Source organism: Xenopus laevis, chromosome 6L (genome assembly GCF_017654675.1).
Source record: "Xenopus laevis strain J_2021 chromosome 6L, Xenopus_laevis_v10.1, whole genome shotgun sequence".
NCBI lineage: Eukaryota > Metazoa > Chordata > Amphibia > Anura > Pipidae > Xenopus > Xenopus laevis.
In genome coordinates, this window is record NC_054381.1 from 38,064,890 (window position 1) to 38,070,694 (window position 5,805).

Sequence of the window (5,805 nt, forward strand, 5' to 3'; positions counted from 1 at the left end):
GGGGAATCGCTGCGTAAAAACACACGCGGCGATCTTTTTTCTATTGTCGCTCGAAATCGCCTCGCTAGGCGATTTCGAGCGACAATAGAAAAAAGATCGCCGCGTGTGTTTTTACGCTGGCGATTTTGCGCGATTTCCCATAGACGCCAGCGCCAAAGTTTCGCCAGCGATTGAGGATTAAAAGTCGCGGCGAATAGTCGCGGCGAGTCAAATCGCCGCGCTATCGCTTAGTGTGGCCTTACCCTAAGAGAAAAGAAAAAGTTGTTTACCTCAGACAGGTAACACAGCAGTTGCATTTAATCCTCCTTGCCTGCACAGCAAATGCCAACACCTTTAGGTTTTTAACTCTGCTAAACACTTAAAGGGATCCTGTCATTGGAAAACATATTTTTTTTCAAAACACATCAGTTAATAGTACTACTCCAGCAGAATTCTGCACTGAAATCCATTTCTCAAAAGAGCAAACAGATTTTTTTATATTCAATTTTGAAATCTGACATGGGGCTAGACATTTTGTCAATTTCCCAGCTGCCCCTGGTCATGTGACTTGTGCCTGCACTTTAGGAGAGAAATGCTTTCTGGCAGGCTGCTGTTTTTGCTTCTCAATGTAACTGAATGTGTCTCAGTGGGACATTGGTTTTTACTATTGAGTGTTGTTCTTAGATCTACCAGGCAGCTGTTATCTTGTGTTAGGGAGCTGTTATATGGTTACCTTCCCATTGTTCTTTTGTTTGGCTGCTGGGGGGGGGGGGGAAGGGAGGGGGTGATATCACTCCAACTTGCAGTACAGCAGTAAAGAGTAAAAAGCACAAGTCACATGACTTGGGGCAGCTGGGAAATTGACAATATGTCTAGCCTCATGTCAGATTTCAAAACTGAATATAAAAAAATCTGTTTGCTCTTTTGAGAAATAGATTTCAGCACTAAATTCTGCTGGAGCAGCACTATTAACTGATTCATTTTGAAAAAAATTTTTTCCCATGACAGTATCCCTTTAATTCATTTGCAACACGTAGATTACCTACAACACTCACTTAGCAACTCCCACACTCGCTGTGCAGACAGAAACCTATTAAGGTAGTCTAAGGTAAGAATAATGATATGAGATTTTATAACAGAAAGTTTGACATGTAACTTGTACTGCAAGCAACTGTTTGTGAGACTGCAGGGGGCTGGCTATTGTGGGTGACTGTCATGTCCAAGGAGAACTTTTCACCTCACTGTAGTTTGCACCTGGCCATGTACTGAGTGCCCCCTGCTGGCTAACCTGCATACAAATCCCCAGGAACAATATCTAAATTTAGAGCCAAACTGGCTCAAACAGAAAACGACCCTTTATCCAGAAAGTTCTGAATTATGGAAAGGCCATCTTCCATAGACTCCTTTTTATCAAAATAATCCCAGTTTCTTAAAATGAATTCCTTTTTCTCTGTAATAATTAAACGGTAGGTTGTGCATGATCCAAACTAAAATATAAATAATCCTAATTGGAAGCAAACGAAGCCTGTTGGTTTATTTAATGTTTACATGATTTTCTAGTTGATTTGAGGGATAAAGATCCAAATTACAGAAAGATCCTTAATCTGGAAAACCACAAAACGTGAGGATTATGGATAACAGGTCCCATACCTGTACTACCAATAAGCAGTCTCCCTCATTTAAATGTATATTGTGTACATCAATCTGCACTGAAGTACCTGTTACTGTAATGATATCGCATTCATTAGTGAAACAATCAGTAAAACAAATTATGTTTTCTGACCTCAATGTAATTCATTTAATATAAGAATCCCTCTTATTATATTTCCCATTTCATTCATTATTGTTATAATCACCAGTGCTCAATATGAAATACCCACATCTGTTTTTCTGTCAAATACGTAATAACATTTTTGCTCAGTGGCCAAATTCTGGATGCAGTGTAAACTATAATGCTGTGTTTAGACAATTTAAACTGCCCCAAACCTTTACCACTTCAATTGTTAGCTCTGCTTGGAGCAGACCTCCTTGAATTTGATCATTGAAAATGAAATTATTGAAAGCAGATACTCAAGTTTTTATAGTGCAGGGTAACTGTACAGTATATTTAAATGTATATGAGACACAATGGTACAGGTATGGGATCTGTTATTCACAAAGCTCTGAATTACAAGAAGGCCGTCTCCCATAGACTCCATTTTATCCAAATAATCCACATTTTTAAAAATGATTTCCTTTTTCTCTGTAATAATAAAACAGTAGCTCGAACTTGATCCCAACTAAGATATAATTAATCCTCACTGGAAGCAAAACCAGCCCATTGGGTTTATTTAATGTTTACATGATTTTCCAGTAGACTTAAGGTATGAAGATCCAAATTACGGAAAGATCCTTTATCCAGAAAACCCCAGGCCTCCCTGGGGGAGTTTGTCAGTGCAGCAGCAATACTGCCTGAGACGGCCCCTAAAATGCCGACCCCCCCTCGCCGGCTTACCTATCGGGAGGGGAGGCAGGAATACTAATGTGGAGAGCGCAACTGTGCTCTGTCGCTCAATAAAGCCGAATTTCCAGTTTCAAAACCGGAAATTCGTCTCTTAAAGGTGCCTGGAGCCTCTTTCTGCCGCCCCTGGAAACCTATCCGGCTCTGCCACCTGAGTCGAGTTTCTCAACTCGTCTCATTGGAGGAACGCCCCTGATGCCATGTATGACGGGGGGGAGTGGTACATAGGAAGGCAAGAAAAAATGTAGAGAAAAAAGAATGCTGTCTGAAAATTGCCTTTGCTATTAATGGTTTATACCTCATGAGTGCAAGCAAAACAATATTTTAGTATTTCATCCACTTTTCCTACATAGGAATAAAAACATTTGTACCTGGGGGAAAAAAAGGTATTCTACTTCTTGCGTGAAAATCAGAGAACTTTTGTAAAGATGTGCCTTAAACTATTGTTATTTGTGTCCTAGTATCATAACTATAATGAGACTTTGGATTTCACTTTAGCCACTGAAGATGAGAACTATATAACAGTCTGCTTCTAACAGGTGATACTACAGCTCCAGAGTTCTCTTGCACCCATGTGTACACCTTTTGTATTTATACAAGCAGGCTAGACAGGCAGCTAGAAACATAATGGACGCCAGTACCTTTTTGTGAATATCGTCCATGCATGATGAATTTTGCCTTGAAAGTAGTGCTTTGTACTTTTTCTTGTGCTGGTACAGGAGTCTTATTGACTGCAGATCCCTTAGCTTTAGTACCAACAGAAGTGTAGCATTTAAACAATTGGGCCGTTTGATTTTGGTGCTCTTTAAAAATCCCATACAGATAGGCTTGTAAGCTCTGAGCTGTGACGGGTATTGAAACTTTAAAGAACTTCTGCAAAACAGGCCGTGCTACATTCCATAAAAAGACTTGGCCTCTTGTTGGTCATCCCAATGCTGATTGGGCCAAAGCCAGAAAGGTGTCTTAAATTTTGATGAACCCAGTGTTATTATCACGTATAAAGCATCAACATATTCTGCAGTAAGTAGATACATTTTTACAAAAGTATCAACGCCATAATTCACTGGGGATGAAAAAGTAAAGTGATACAGACACATTCCTATAAAAATCATAGGAATGTGTCAATATCAAGTAGGTGCACCTGGAATAGATCCCCTCAAAGCCGCCCCTAGCCCCGCAAAACCTTTGTGCAGCAGACCCTTTGACACTACAAATGGATCTTCTGCATTGCTTCAGTGATGCTGGGCTGGGGGGCAGAGAGAACCTTCCATAGGCTGCAGTCCTGTTTTCATTTGTAATTTGCCTATGGAAGGATCACCTCCAACTAAGGAGCATTGAAACGGCACAGAAGATCATTTAGAAGTGTTGGAGGGTTGGGTTAGCGCAAGTTCGCTGGGCTGGGGGTGACTTTGAGGGGAACTATTCCGGGTGTAGCAACTACTTGTTACTGACACGTTCCTATGATTTTCATAGGAATGTGTCGGTATCGCTTTAAAAGTGAACTTTTCAATGAAACACCCAGTACTAAATATCTAGAAGAGCCAGAAAACCCCACAGAGCTCTGACTGACTGCACTACAGCATTAAATGTAAAATGTTTACTTATTACTTAAGCAACTAGAAATAATTTCCTCCATTAGTATGTTACTCCTTGGAAAAACAAATACAGGTTAAGATTAGTAATGCTAAGCATAGCTTTTTGCCTGCTAAGAATTGTTTTGCTGGCTTGGGTCCAGTGTGCCTAACCATAGGTCAACATTTTCACAAATCAAAATACAGATCCTATGGCCTATGAATAATGTTGTTGTTGTTCGGGCAAATCCATCACAAATGGAGCTGGCAGTAATGCAAAATGCCTCATGATGTACCACTTGTTTTCATTACTTTTAGGCCCATTTGAATTACAAATAGAGATATTAAATTGCACTAATTCAGTTAAACTTAACAAACAGATCTTTGTTCTTGATTTCTAATAGGTTGCTATAGACAACTGCCCTGGTGCAATTCACCATATAGGTTACACAATAAAGGAGGTTGTGGGGGCAATCCAAGGCTAGTACACAAATACAATGGAAGTGACAATGATCTGGCCAAATTAGCTACAAACATACAAAAGAGAGGGGTTTGATTAATGCACATTCCCTGGTCCCCTGTTTCACTAGTCATTTAGTATATATCCAAGTACATGTATTTTCAAAAACAGGTGTTTTACCACGTCAAGGTAAAACCAATATGGTGGTCCTAATCTATTTACCTCTGGTCATTTTCCATAGGCTGACACCTCCTGGCATTTTAGCTTTTACAGCAGAGGGACTGCCAAGACCAAAACACTGGTTTAACCCTGCCCAGACCACCACCCATTTTTAAATGCATATGACCACTGTTAAAGGGACAGGTGTGAGGGTGCTACAACCACATGGAAGTTTGCCAGCAAGTTTGTCTGCACTGGTAAGGAAATTGGTTAAAGGAACGGTTCAGTGTAAAAATAAAAACCGGCTAAATAGATGGGCTGTGCAAAATAAAAAATATTTCAAATATAGTTAGTTAGCCACAGATGTAATGTATAAAGACTGGAGTGACTGAATGTCTAACATAACAGAACAGAACACTACTTCCTGCTTTTCAGCTTTCTTGGTTTCCACTGACTGGTTACTCTGGTGACCAAGCAGTAATCAGCCAGTGACTTGAGGGGGGGGGCACATGGGCCATAACTGTTGCTTTTGAATCTGACCTGAATGCTAAGGATCAATTGCAAACTCACTGAACAATTATGTCCCATGTGGCCCCCCTTCAAGCCACTGACTTACTCAGAGTTAGAGAGCTGAAAAGCAGGAAGTTGTGTTCTGGCTATTATGTTACACACCCAGTCACTCCAGCCTTTATACATTACATTTTTGGCTAACTAACTATGTAAGAAACATGTTTTATTTTGTTTCTATTTACCCAGTTTTTATTTTTACACTGAACTGTTCCTTTAAGTAGGCACTGAACTAGAAGAGCACAGAAAAGGGCACTGGAATGATTTTGTGCTTTGGGTGTGAACCTACAAAGCAAAAAACTTGAATTTCATGTAATAATTTCTATAGTTCTATGATTATAAAAGGAGTAATTCCCATAATAAACGGGTTGTTCATCTTTACCTTAAAGTTTGGTTAATTATAGAAGTCAATGAGTCTTCATTTTAAATGTTTTATAGTTTTTTAAATATTTACCACCTTCTACCTCTTTCCAGCTTTCATATAGAGGTCACTGACCCCTGCAGCCAAAAAGAACTATTGCTCTGTAAGGCTACAGGAATAATGTATATAGTAATTATAACAACTATAA